This window comes from Ornithorhynchus anatinus, chromosome 11, assembly GCF_004115215.2.
Source record: "Ornithorhynchus anatinus isolate Pmale09 chromosome 11, mOrnAna1.pri.v4, whole genome shotgun sequence".
Lineage (NCBI taxonomy): Eukaryota > Metazoa > Chordata > Mammalia > Monotremata > Ornithorhynchidae > Ornithorhynchus > Ornithorhynchus anatinus.
Genome location: NC_041738.1, coordinates 6,815,343 through 6,828,567, shown reverse-complemented (window position 1 = coordinate 6,828,567; position 13,225 = coordinate 6,815,343). Strand labels below are relative to the sequence as shown.

Sequence of the window (13,225 nt, the reverse complement as noted above, 5' to 3'; positions counted from 1 at the left end):
ATCCCGCAGGCTAATGTCTGTCTCTCCCAATAGATTGTAAGCTTCTCGAGGGCAGCGGTCATGTCCACCGACTCTATGATATTCTACTCTCCCAAGCGCTCAGTACAATGTTCTGCACATGGTAATCGTGCAATGAACACCACTGATCTATTGATTAGATAGTAGCAAAAATACCAAGGTTGTGGGCTTCTGACGTGGGGAGGATCGTGGTGGTGTTGTCTGAGATGGCAAAGTTGTAGGGAGAATTAAGTTTAGGGGCAAAGATGAAAGATGGAATGCCTCCAGGGAAGCTACTAAATTCAGAACGAAGACTAAAATCGTAACTGCAGAATTACCCAACTCTTTCTGCGGTTCTAGCAGAACATCAGGAGAAGCTGCATCCCCGCCATTAAAGCGTCTCTGCCTCTGTGTATCCAGTTACCTCTGCTCTTTTTATAAGAGGGCTCAGTTTGCTTCCCGCTGGATTGGCCGAATGCATTTTGGAGCCAGATTTCTTCCCATCCTTCTCAGCTGTGTCTCCGGCCGCTTGGGACGGTCACCTCAGCCTTCTAATCTCCTCAACCGCCACCTTGCTTTAATTTTGCTTTTCCTTCTTTACAGCTTTGTTCAAATTTGTCTCTGCGGTAAATTTACAACGAATGCCGCTGGTCTGAACCATTTAAAGGCACCGTATTCTTGACTACACCATAAAGCTTCCCATGCTCTACACATTATGTTTTATTCCTCGGTTCGAGGACCTTTTATGTAATCAGCAGTGAGACGGAAGGAAATCATTTGCATACTTGGCTCCGTACACCTGGAATTCCTTAATTTTAGGGATTAGCAAAATGAGTCTAATAAAAAAGAGAGGACCTTGTTAATCAGCTCTGTAAATTCCCTTCATTAGCTGCGACTGGGCTGCCAATCCGGAGACCCATTTCAGGAAATGTACATTGTGCAGGTCAGTTATTACTATTTTATGAACTGATTTGTAATTTTATATGACACAGTTTGTGTGTTTATGTTCCTGAAGGTTAAATAGCTTCTTTTTTTAGTCCCTAGAAATTTCTAGCCTCATGCAGGACACTTGGGCAAAACCCATCCCAAGTCTTCCCACTTTTATTTTTTGAGTGATGCGAGAGGATTTCTCTTCAGGGTGGCCAGAAAGAGCAGGCAAAAAATAGGGACCCCAAGGCATAGCAACAATAACTGTGGTATTCGTTAAGCACTTACTATGTGTCACGCACCGTTCTAAGCGTGGGGTAGAAACCAGGTAATCAGATTGGACATAGTCCTTGTCCCACATGGGGCTCACAGTCTTAATCCCCATTTTCCAGAGGAGGTGATCGAGGCACAGAGGAGGTAAGTGAGTTGCCCAAGGTCCACCCAGCAGACACGCGACAGAACCGGGATTGCAATCCACGTCCTCTGACTCTCAGGCCGGTGCTCTTTCCACTAGGTCACACAGATTCTCACACTCAGAGTCAGACGGGTTATACCGACATGAGGTGTAACATGGTGACGCCGCACGGATGCCATTTTGGGGTAAACCCAGCCGGTTCCACCTAAGCTAGAACGTTACCCCCGGGGGGGGTACTCTGACCCCTACCCTGGCTCCAGAGCCCCCCTCCCCGATCCCTCTGAACACGACCACTGTTTCTGGACAGCAGAGCTTGGATAGTGGGGTTTGGACTGAGGGAGGTCAGACAGTCAAATTCTAAATCCCAGACAGAGAGGTGGACGGCGTAAATCCGAACCAGGCCAACGACGAGGCCGCCTGAAAGCCAGGCTACCCAGTACAAAAGCAGAGGACCAGCCACGCCAGGGGAGGTCCCGGCCTGAGTCTGCCAAGGCCCGGTGGACATCCTGATGAGGGAGATTTGGTTTGACAGGTTGCAAAAACCGAGTCCTCAGTCTAAGATTTGGATCTTTTCTCTCACTCATTGCAATCTTTTTTTAATCTGCATCACCTTCATTTATCGAAAGCACTTAGAGGCCGGGAACGTGTTTCTTGCTTCTCTTATACTGTTCCAAATGCTTATTATATTCTTTGTATTCAATTTCCTCTAAGAAATACCACTGATGGATAGACTGCATTTTACCAATCAGGCTTGAAGGCCCCAAATAAACATCTCCCCAAGGCAGAAAGCCAAGGGGACGATGGAACTTTTCCTTTCTTCTCTTCCAGTTTTAAATACTAGATGCACACCTTATTGGATTCCTTTGGGGTTTCAACAGATTCAAAGAGCAGTGGATCTCTCACGTCCACTCTCTTGCTTAATATCACCTCTCTGGCCACCCAAGAATCATCTAACTTTGTGTTTGCTTGTGTCCCAGAATGCTCTTAGGTGAAGTTAAACTTTTTTTTCCCTGCATGCAGCCGTCATCATCATCCTCTTAAATGGCACTTGTTGAGCACCTTCTGAAAGCAGAAAATTGTATCAAGTGTTTAAGAAAATGAGCAGCCTTGGCCTAGGAGCAAGACCCTGGGGTGAGGGAGTCAGAGGACCTGAGTTTTACTCCCGGCTTGGCCACTTGCTCGCTGTGGGACCTTGAACAAGTCACTTGACTTCTTTGGGCCTCTGTTTCCTTATCTGTAAAATGGGGATCCAACCCCTGTTCTCCCTCCTACCTAGACTGTAAGCCCCTTGAGGGACACTCTATTCAACTTCATTATCTTAGATCTACCCTAGGTCTTAATACAATATGTGGCACATAGTAAACACTAAACGAATACCAAAATATTACTATTATAGCAGAGGCGAAAGAACTCACGAAACCGATGGCATAATGGGAGAGACAGACGAAGGATATTTGCAGGGAGTGAGAATAGGAGGAAGAAATTCCCTGGAAGTGGTGGTAAGAGTCATGTCATGTTGATAGAGCTGTAGATGTCAAAATATCTGAATCATCCGTGTGAACGCACGCGGCCCTTGAGTTCTCTGGATCCGTTCACCACATTAAAAAACATCTTCCAAGAAAAGGCAACTTGAGATGTGGCATTGGCTGGGTTATTAGAGGACTAAATGATTTGTAACAACTACTTTACTGAGTCCACGCAGGCTGAGAGAACTAAAGAGAAAATCTGACTATCCGTCAACCAGTCGGTGGGATTGAGTGTTTACTGCGTGCAGAGCACTGTGTTAAGCACTTGGGAGAATACAGCAGACATCTTCCCTATCTACAAATAGCTTACAGTCTACAGGATGAGCTTACAATCCAGAGTCCCAGAGAGCTCCATCCTGAAACCCCTTAAGTCCTGAAAATTACTTCAGGTTAGCCTCCTAATGCATAATACTTGTGGTATTTGTTAAGTGCTTAGTGTGTGCCAGACACTGTACTAAAAGCTAGGATGGATACAAGCAGATCAGGTTGGACACAGTCCCTAAACCGGTCGGGCTCACAGTTTCAATCCCCATTTTACAGATGAGGTCTCGGACACAGAGGAGGTGAAGTGACTTGTCCAAGGTCATACGGGAGACAGGTGACAGAGCTGGGATTGGAACCTACGATCTTTGGACTCCCGGGCCCGTGCTTTTGTGATAACAGCAGGGGAAGCAGTAGTTTAGCAGTTGTAGACGGCCTAGTGGATAGAGCACGGGTCTGGGAGTCAGAAGGTCATGGGTTCTAATGCCGGCTCCACCACTTGTCTTCTGTGTCAAGTCGCTTCATTTCCCCGTGCCTCGGTTACCTCAACTGTAAAACGGGAATTAACACCGTGAGCCCCGTGCGGGACAGGGCCTGTGTCCAACCCAATTTGCTTGTATGCACCCCAGCGCTTAGTACATGCTTATTATTGGGGAAGCAGCGTGGCTCAATGGAAAGAGCCTGGGCTTCGGAGTCAGAGGTCATGGGTTCGACCCCCGGCTCTGCCACTTGTCAGCTGTGTGACTGTGGGCGAGTCACTTCACTTCTCTGTGCCTCAGTTACCTCATCTGGAAAATGGGGATTAACTGTGAGCCTCACGTGGGACAACATGATGACCCTGTATCTACCCCAGCGCTTAGAACAGTGCTCTGCACATAGTAAGCGCTTAACAAATACCAACATTATTATTATTACTACTATTAAATAGTAGTAATAATTACTATTAGTACCAAACTACTATTAAGTAGTAATAATAGTATTAGAGAAGCAGCGTGGCTCAGTGGAAAGAACCCGGGCTTGGGAGTCAGAGGTCGTGGTTTCAAATCCCGGCTCTGCCACTTGTCAGCTGTGTGACTGTGGGCAAGTCACTTAACTTCTCGGTGCCTCAGTTACCTCATCTTTAAAATGGGGATGAAGACTGTGAGCCTCACATGGGACATCCTGATTAATAATGATGTTGGTATTCGTTAAGCGCTTAGTCTGTGCCAAGCACTGTTCTAAGCACTGGGTAGATACAAGGTCATTAGGTGGTCCCTCGTGGGGCTCACAGTCTTCGTCCCCATTTTTACAGATGGAGTAACTGATTACCCTGTACCTCCCCCAGCTCTTAGAACAGTGGTCTGCACATAGTAAGCGCTTAAATACCAACATTATTATTCATGCTATTTATTGAGTGCCCCATGAGTACAATGTCTGTGGCCCTACGCGCCTTGGGAAGTTCAAATGAAACCCAAGACAAGATTCCTTTTCACAAGGGCAGGCATATATTTGCAAATGGTGGCATCAGCATTGAATGCAAGATGGAGGGTAGAGTAACCACCACAGCCAAGAACAGGTCAGACTAAATATCTAAGCAGTAGAGATGACCGCAGCCAACTTAATTCCGGAGAAATCTTGAGAAAAACGACAAAACTATTAGAGGGAGAAGGTGTTTCAGATACACTTTCCTCGATGGAGCATAGGGGGAACAACTATGAATGGATGTCATTCGAGTGACTTTGCAGATTGATCGATCAATCAGTGGTATTTATTGAGAGTTTATTGTGTGAAGTGGATTGTACTCCGTTCAGGAAGACAAGAGTTACCAAGAAGGAAAACGAGCGAAAAGCACAGCGAACCACCCGGTTCTCGACCGAAGCCTCTTTTCAAACTTCGCCAAACGAACAGGTTTAGTATTTGAGCCACCCTTTCGCCGGGATGAACATCCCGCCTCATCCCGACACGGAGCGGAATGGATAAAGATTTTGCTTCTGGACTGCTCTTAGCTGAGCAATCTAGTGATTTTTCAAAATGAACCGAAGTAGCTGATAGAGGCCTTGTGGCCCCGGGGAGGTCGATGTCCTGCATATTTATTTCAAAGCTCGTGGCCAATATCAATATTGACTGGGATGGGCAACGTTCTATTGAACGGGAAGTTTCCGGACCGTGTTCGTTTCCATTACGAATGTTAAACGAACCGGTAGGCCACGTCTGAGTTAGAATCAACTCGAGGATACTTACGATGGTGTTGTCTGTCTTCCTGTCTACACTGAAAGCTCACTGTGGGAAGGGAACTTGTCTACCCACACTATCGTATTGTCCTCTCCCAAGCACTGTGTACAGTGCTCTGTAGACTTTCTAGCGCTCAATAAAAACCATTGATTGATTGACGATGGAGGCGTCTGCTAAACGCTTACCGCTCCGGTCACCAAAAATCAACAGCGTGGATCATTCCGCATTTGGCTTCTGGAAACAAACATCACAGGGATATTCCCCTTCTTTCCTCTGTGCCTCCTCCGCCGCCCCCGATCCTGGTCTCAGAGACAGGTACGGCCCAGAAGTCAATATAAGGTCCCAAGCAATCGAATCAATCGATCAGTGGAATTTATTGAGCGTCTTCCGTGTGCAGAGAGCTGTACTGTTTCGGAGAATACAATATACCAGAGTAGGTAGAGACTTTCCCTGCCCACAAAGACCTTACAGTCACTAGTAAGAATAATAATAATAATAATGATGACGGTATTTGTTAAGTGCTTACTATCTGCCATGGACCCTTCCTAGCCTGAGGGAAAGGCAGTAGCTCAGGAACGGAGAATCGACACCAAGCCATTCTCCTTCCAATTTAGGAACTGGCTTGTTTCTCTCTCTCAGGAAGAAAATTAAATCCTGTTCTAATTACATTCAGGGATTCAATTTACATATGCGTAATGTTTCCAGGTTCCCTTGAGGGAGGTTGTTAGTATACTCCGTTCTCCAGTTGTGTTGCTCCTTCTCTTCCTGTTATCATCGCCTCATATTCCGATCAGTCTAATTGTACACATTTCTATGCCCTGCTTCCCCACCAGAGTGGAAGCTCTTTGTAGGCAAGGAGCCCCTCGCTTCTTTTGTATTTCTCTAGCGCTTAGTAAGGTACACTGCATCCAGTAGGTGCTCAACAAATACCAGACAACTACAACATCATATGGATTACAGTCTTTCCCCCTTTGGCCCTCGGTATGAAATGGATGTCCCGCGATCTGCCCAGTTCCGTCAGTGAAACGTCTGTGCTGTAACTGAGCTCCGTCAGTTTCCTTTCCAGGAAGGGGTTCGTCCTTTAGACTCTAAGCTCCTTGTGAGCAGGAATCTTTTTCTTTTTTAAATGATATCTGTACAGCGCTTACTATGTGCCAGGCACAGTACTAATCCCTGGGTAGATACAAACTAATCAGATTGGACAGAGTCCATGTCCCTCATGGGGCTCACAGTTTTGATCCCCATTTTACCAATGAGGTAACCGAGGCCCAAGGTCACACAGCAGATAAGTGGTGGAGCCAAGATTAGAACCCAGGTCCCTCTGACTCCTGGGCCCGCGGTCTATCCACTAGACCGCGCTGCTTCTGAGCAGCGTGGCTCAGTGGAAAGAGCACGGGCTTTGGAGTCAGGGCTCATGAGTTCGAATCCCAGCTCTGCCACTTGTCGGCTGTGTGACTGTGGGCGAGTCACTTCACTTCTCTGGGCCTCAGTTCCCTCATCTGTAAAATGGGGATGAAGACTGTGAGCCCCACGTGGGACGACCTGATTCCCCTGTGTCTCCCCAGCGCTTAGAACAGTGCTCGGCCCATAGTAAGCGCTTAACAAATACCAACATTATTATTATTATTATTATCCTCTTCTGTTGTTACTACTCAGCCACCAAGAGTGTTTCTATAAAAAGCAGCTCCTGGGAGTGCCCGCGATGCTCCTGATAGATCACATCTACTAACTCTTCCATGCGCTTAGTACAGTCCTCTGCACACAAGCACTCAACGAATACCACTGACTGATTGAATCAATAACATTGATTGATTGGGTCTTCCTGTCACGGGAGGATGGAGAGCAGACCTCTGTGGAGAAGAACTGACATTTTCCATTTTCATCTCCAGTGGAAGAGAGACAGCTTCTCCAGTGGCTTCTCACAGACTCTTCGCCCGGCCTGAAAATAACCTCTTATCATTGATGAGAGGGAATCTATCCCAGGCGAGGGGTAAAGAGTGCTCATTTTTTTCCTATTCCTTGGAAACCTCATGGAGGAAAGGAAAGTTCGTTCATTCATTCATACAATAGTATTTATTGAGCGCTTACTATGTGCAGAGCACTGTACTAAACGCTTGGAATGAACAAGTCGGCAACAGATAGAGACAGTCCCTGCCGTTTGACGGGCTTACGGTCTAATCGGGGGAAAGTAATGGGTTCTGGTGGAAGGAACACAGGCTCAGAAGTCAGAAGACCTGGGTTCTAATCCCACCTCCATTATTTGTCTGCTGTGTTGATCTCAGGCAAGTCACTTAACCTCTCTGTGCCTCAGTTTTCCTCACCCGCAAAAGAGGAATTAAAATATCTGCTGTCACTCTCCCTTCAGAATAATAATAATTCTGGTACTTGTTAAGCACATATGTGCCAAGCACTGTTCTAAGTGCTCTGGTAGATACAAGTTAATTAGATTGGACACAGTCCCTGTCCCACATGAGGCTCACAGTCTCAATCCCCATTTTACAGACAAGGGAGCTGAGATCCAGAGAAGTGAAGTGACATGCCCGAGGTCACTCAGTCATATGATAGAGGCATAATTAGAATCCAGATCCGTGCTCTATCCACTAAGCCCCGCTGATCCCCGTGTGGGAAACAGACTGTATCTGCTATGATTACATTGTATCTACCTCAGGGCTTAGTACAGAGCTAGGAACAGAGTAAGCGTTTAGCAAATACGATCTTTCATTAGATTGTGTAATGAAATGCTTGCTATTAAGTACCCAGCAGCAGTGAACCTCAAAGAGCGGGCACAGGGCTCGTTCCTCCTACTCTCCAGCAAATGAGCTGCTCTCGGAGTGAAATGAAGCATGAGAGGACACCAGGAAAAACTCAAACAAGCTAAGGCTGGAAAACACAATCTCTGCATGAAGACGACACTGACATCACTTAATCTGTTGAGGAGAAGACTCAGCGTCATACTAACCCTCTTCTGCCCTCTGAAAACTTGTTCTGGAGAGGATTCTGACCACTTGCTTTTGAGAGGGAAGTGAGTTTAAATCGCAACAAGAGAATCGTGTTGGGCTTAAGGGAAGACTTCCTGAACGTCAGGCATTTAAAAACGAAAGGACCCAGAGGGAATCAGCGTAGCCTAGTGGATAGGGCCTGGACCTGGGACCAATCCCAGCTCCGCCACTTGTCTGCCGTGTGACCTCGGCTAGTCGCTTCATTTCTCTGAGGCTCTGGTACCTCACCTGAAAAATAGGGATTAAGATTGTGTCCAACCTGATTAGCTTGTATCTAACCCCAGTCTTTGTACAGTGCCTGGGCACGTAGTAAGTGCTTAAAAAATACTCTGAAAAAAGGGAGCTCTGCAAGGCTCTCTCTGAAACTCTGCCCCTCTGGCATGGATGCTCACTTTGGGCAAGGAACGTGACTCCCGACTCTCTTATACGCTCACCAGAGCTTAGAACAGTGCTCTGCACGCAGTAAGCACTCAAATATCACAGCTCGATCGATTGATTGATGCCAATATGCAGGAAGAGCTCCAGAAATTCGGCGCAGTTCTGAAGGTCGAAAATCTTTAGGCTCCAATGCAACCAGAAAAGTCCAGGGAGAACCGTTCCGCCCTGTTCCTCTGGAGCTTCGCCGAGACCGAGACGGACATTTCAGACAAAGCCCGCCAGGCTCCGTGCATCATCTGAAAGCCCTGGATGGTACGTAACACCGTCCTTTGTATCGTGGTTCTAATTAGCGAAACTAAGCATACCGTACTAAGTGTACGCGAGAGACGCGTTCTGGGAGTGAGGAAGACGCTTGATCGTTTAAGCAGGATTTCTTTACAGATTCCCTCATTTCACCTCCCTGAATTTTACGCCGAATTTTGTCAGTTTATAAATTTGCACTACAGCGCGGAATGGGGAAAAGGGAAATAAAATCAGCCCTCTGGGCGTTTTACACCCAGACACTGAAAAATAAAGACCATTAGCAAAAAGTATAATTAAATTAAAATGCCAGCTTGCCAAAGAAGCTCAGTAAATGGGAAATATATCAAACTGTGATAATACAAATGGGCTATTTCTCAAGGTGTGAGAATGTCAATGGGAAAACTCTGATAATTTCCTGACTTTCTCATGCCGAAGGTAGAGTAATGACTTAAAAATAAATCACCACCGTAGCAAACACAACAGTGTATTATTTGTTGGATTATTATTCATATTAGGGGCGCTATTTTTAAGCGGTCTAATAACCCAAAGATGTGAAACACACTTTTTCTTCACCGCCCGTTTCGGATGCGGCACCCTGGCAGCTCTGAAGTCTGTAAATAAACTCCAGGAATACTTTATTTTTTAATTTCGCTAGTCCCCCCCCCCCCCGTGCCCCTTCCCCCACCCAGACCGATTTACCGAGAACGCCGGGCCGTCCTTTAAGGTGAACACCCAGGGACGTGGATAGCGGCGGTTTGGTTAAGAACAAAAAATTATTTCCAAACAAATCTCGTAGCGGGTTCATAGTTCTTTGCGGAATATTGAAAATTACTTTTGGCATGTGAGTTCGTTTGGTTAATTCCTCTTTTAGTGTGCAAATAACCTTTGAAAACCTGGCACTAGGTGTTTATGTGTCAGGACAGTATCAAAAATTATTCAATTGCCAAATCACATGTCAACACTCCCAAGTCACGTAGGCCCCTGATTTTCATTACTTTGCTGCCCCCTCGTGTGAAAAGGGGAGAAACTCGCGGTAGCGTTATACTAGTTTGCGCCTTTTAAAAAGTGAAGGTTTCTCGGGAAGGTTATCGTTTTCTTCGGGCATGAGGCCTTACAAGCCCCACCAGGGAAATAACCCCAACCTAGGGGATTATAGGAAATCCCCATGGTTACCATTCATTGAAGACAAGGCTGTCGATTAGTTCCCTAGAACCTATCATTTGCCATTCCGTTAAAGGAGAAATCCTCTGGGTCACTCTCCTCCGGGTGAGGCCGCCCAATCCAGATTGCCGTATTTACTCAAAAATTCCAAAATGGTCGTCCATCATTTTTGCTCCGGCGCGGTTCCCGACAACTTGGAGGTGGGGAATCAATCCATCCATCCTTCCATCCATCCATCCATCCATCCATCAATCGTATTTACTGAGAACGTCCCCCAGGTACCTCACTGTATTAAGCATTTGGGAGGATAAACATGTTCCTTGGCCACGAAGGGTTTCCATTCTACAATCTAGGGATGCCCGTTTGGAGGGACAGTTGGATCACTGGGAACCAGGACGTCTTGCTCCCATGGGGATCAGTCACAGCGGAAGCTTTTATCTAGAGGTAAGGTCAATATCACCCCTTCCCTCCAGCAGAGCTGGAGTGGACATTAAGGTGAAACAATTCAAAAGGCTAGAGTGACTTGGTAGATAATCTAACAATTGCGGGAGAGAATGATGAAAGTCAACACACCCAAAGGATGGGTTCATTTATTTTCTGTTGTTGTTGTTGTTTGTTCACTGCTTACTATGTGCCAGCCACTTCGCTAAATACTGGGGTAGATACAAGCTAATAAGGTTGGACACAGTCCGTCCACGTCCAACCTGAAGCTCACTCACAGTCTTTTCCTCCATTTTACAGATGAGGGAACTGAGGCACGCAGAAGTTAAATGACTTGCGCAAGGTCACCCAACAGACGAGTGGCAGAAACGGGACTGGAACCCGGGTCCTTCTGACTTCCAGGGTTGCACTCTACATTCCTGTGAATATGGGAAACCCCTTTTAAGCCACAGGATACTTCCTTGTGAATGGCTATTGGGTGATTCGCTCTACATCCCTGGGAATATGGGAAACACCTTTTAAGCCACTGGATGCTTCCTCGTGAATGGCTACTGGGTGATTTGGTTCAAAAGGTCATGCGCTCTGGGGAGGCGGTGTGGCCCCGTGGATTTTAGTGCCAATTTGGCCACTATTTTGACACTGGGTAACTTGGAGCAAATAGCTTAACCTTTATAGGCCTGTTTCCTCATCTGTGAAATACGGATGAGACCTGCTCTCCCTTCCTCAGACTATTAGCCCCACATGGGTTAGGGACCGTGTCTGATTTGACCATTTTGTGTCTACTCCAGCATTCGAGTGGTTAGTACAGTGCTCGACGCACAGTAAGTACTCAATAAATACCTCTGACTGATTGATCAACTGATTAGCATACAGTAAACACTTGATAGAATGCTGAGCTTTTTAAAAATAATCCGGCAGTCACCCTGAAGAACTCAATCAATGGTATTTCTAGAGTGCTTACTGTGTGCAGAGCACTGTACTAAGCATGTGGGGGAGCACAATGCAACAGAGTCAGTAGACACGTTCCCCGCCAACAGTCAATCAATCTGTGGTATTTATTGAATGCTTACTACGTACAGAGCCCAGTAAGTACGAAGACTTGGGAGAGTATACTTCGAAAGAATTAGGAGATATATCATTTGCCCGTAATAAGCTACAGACTAGAGGGGGAGGCAGACATTAATAGAATTAATACAACATTATATAGACAACCCAACTGCCAAAGATGATTTCGGATTATTCTTCCAGGATCAAGCTGTCCCTCAGGTTAACTGGACCCCGAATTTCAGTAACGTACACAGACACACACGAAGCGGTGGAAGCTTCAGGAAGCAGCGCGGCTCAGTGGCAAGAGCCCGGGCTTGGGAGTCAGAGGTCGTGGGTTGGAATCCCGGCTCTGCCCCTTGTCAGCTGCGTGACTGTGGGCAAGTCACTTCACTTCTCTGGGCCTCAGTTACCTCGTTCTGAAAATGGGGATGAAGACCGCGAGCCTCACGTGGGACAACCTGATCACCCTGTATCTACCCCAGCGCTTAGAAGAGCGCTCTGCACATAGTAAGCGCTTAATAAATACCAACATTATTATTGTCATTACGAACGTTACTACAGACACACAAATTAGGCAGGCGTTTTGGAAGGACCATCAACTCCTTCAGACTCTTAGGGGACGTTTACTGCACTGCTCCTCATCTTGTCCATACACCGTTGCAACCTTCTAGAGTCCCTCTCCCCTCCCCCCCTTCCCCCCATAAGATGGTCTGAACTCGTCAACGCATCGCCCTTTGGGTCCAGCTTATAACTCAGCAGAAACCTCAGAGCCTGAGAACGTTGGGCCGCTTGACACTAACCAAAGAGCCGAAGGAAACCTGGAAGGTGGAAATTGACCTGAAGGAAGTAGTCCCTTGTGGTCAAACATGAAGCTGAGAAAGCAGCCGGTGGTCCCTTGTGGTGTGACCTTTGAGGTGTCAACCAGACTCCTGGGTCCTCATTACCTGCGCCCTGAGAATGTGGATCAAGACCCCAGGGAGTTTTAGGATAACAATGAAAAAATGACGACAGTATCGTTTTCTATGTGCCAAAGCACTTTATTAAACATAAAAATAGAGATGACACACAATAATAGAGCCAATTGGCATCTAATCCCGCTCTACCGCTTGCCCGCTGTGTGCGATCTTGTTCAGGTCACTTGACTTCTGTGGACCTCAGCTTTCTCATCTGTAAAATAGGGATTCGATACCTTTTCTCCCCCCTGCTTAGACTGTAACCATCAGGGGACACAGGGACTGCGTCTGAGCTGATCATCTTGTATCTACCCCGGTGCCTGGTGCTTCGTAACCACTGAACGGATACTACAGTTATTACTACGTAGCTAATGAAAATCAGGCCAGACACAGTCCTGGTCTCCCACAGATCTCACGGTCTAAGAGGTGGGGAGAACAGAGAGCTTATCCCCATTTTACAGATGAGGGAACTGAGGCACAGAGAATTGAAGCGACTTACCCAAGGTCACACAGTGAATATGTGGTAGAGCTGGGATTAGAACCCAGATCTCCCGACTCCCAGTGGCATTCTCTCTCCTCTAGACCCCGCTGCCTCCCTCGGTCCAT

At 46.7% G+C, this 13,225-nt stretch overlaps 1 long non-coding RNA gene across 1 annotated transcript; it reads left to right on the top strand.

The window, feature by feature from the left end:
• The first annotated feature begins 8,611 nt into the window (after positions 1-8,611).
• Positions 8,612-11,988, top strand: LOC103169272. The gene is made up of 3 exons (XR_485673.2): positions 8,612-9,026; positions 10,532-10,622; positions 11,868-11,988. It is a non-coding gene; the product is annotated as an uncharacterized LOC103169272 (long non-coding RNA).
• The last annotated feature ends 1,237 nt before the right edge of the window (positions 11,989-13,225 follow it).